The sequence below is a fragment of the Bison bison genome, unplaced genomic scaffold (assembly GCF_000754665.1).
Source record: "Bison bison bison isolate TAMUID 2011002044 unplaced genomic scaffold, Bison_UMD1.0 scf7180017864317, whole genome shotgun sequence".
NCBI lineage: Eukaryota > Metazoa > Chordata > Mammalia > Artiodactyla > Bovidae > Bison > Bison bison.
In genome coordinates this window covers 279187-280584 of record NW_011494889.1, presented here as the reverse complement: position 1 = coordinate 280584, position 1398 = coordinate 279187, and positions in this window count along the sequence as shown.

Genomic DNA, 1398 nt, shown 5'->3' with positions numbered 1-1398 from the left:
CAAAAAGAATACCCAGCTGTGGATGTGACTGGTGATAGAAGCAAGGTCCGATGCTGTAAAGAGCAATATTGCATAGGCACCTGGAATGTCAGGTCCATGAATCAAGGCAAATTCGAAGTGGTCAAACAAGTGATGGCAAAAGTGAATGTCGACATTCTAGGAATCAGCGAACTGAAATGGACTGGAATGGGTGAATGTAACTCAGATGACCATTATATCTAATACTGCAGGCAGGAATCCCTCAGAAGAAATGGAGTATCCATCATGGTCAACAAAAGAGTCCAAAATGCAGTACTTGGATGCAATCTCAAAAACGACAGATTGATCTCTGTTCGTTTCCAAGGCAAATCATTCAATATCACAGTAATCCAAGTCTATGCCCCAACCAGTAACTCTGAAGAAGCTGAAGTTGAATGGTTCTATGAAGACCTACAAGACCTTTTAGAACTAACACCCCAAAAAGGTGTCCTTTTCATTATAGGGGACTGGAATGCAAAAGTGGGAAGTCAAGAAACACCTGGAGTAACAGGCAAATTTGGCCTTGGAATACAGAATGAAGCAGGGCAAAGACTAATAGAGTTTTGCCAAGAAAATGCACTGGTCATAACAAACACCCTCTTCCAACAACACAAGAGAAGACTCTATACATGAACATCACCAGATGGTCAACACTGAAATCAGATTGATTATATTCTTTGCAGCCAAAGATGGAGAAGCTCTATAGAATCAGCACAAACAAGACCAGGAGCTGACTGTGGCTCAGACCATGAACTCCTTATTGCCAAATTCAGACTTAAATTGAAGAAAGTAGGGAAAACCACTAGGCCATTCAGGTATGACCTAAATCAAATCCCTTATCAGTCATCATTTGCAAATATTTTCTCCCATTCAGTAGGTTGTCTTTTTGCTTTGTCGATGTTTTTTTTTTTTTTTATTCTTGATACTAATACATATAATCTGTATATTCAAAAACCTTATTGTTAGTAGAATTTTTTCACCTTTTCTGGTGTATAGAATGTCTTCTGTTTTTAGTTATTACTGCTTAACAAACCACCCCAAAGCTTAGCGGCTTGAAACAACAACCATTATTTGTTTTGCTTGTGTATCTGCAACTTAGGCAGGACTCAGTGAAGCCAGCTCACCTCTGCTCCATGCAGTGTTTGCTGGGGCAACTCAATGGAGTATGCAAATGGTGGGTTAGAGGATCTACTTTCAAGATGACGCACTTGCATTGCTGGCAAGCTAGTTCTGCCTGCCAGCCAGGAATTCAGCCCGGGCTGTGGACTAGGGCCTTTGGATCCCCTCCAAGGCTTCTTGGCCTTCCTCACGTCATGGTGTCTAGAAACTGAGGCAAGCCTCCAGAGGAACAGGAAGCAGTATTCTCTTCTGTGACTTGGT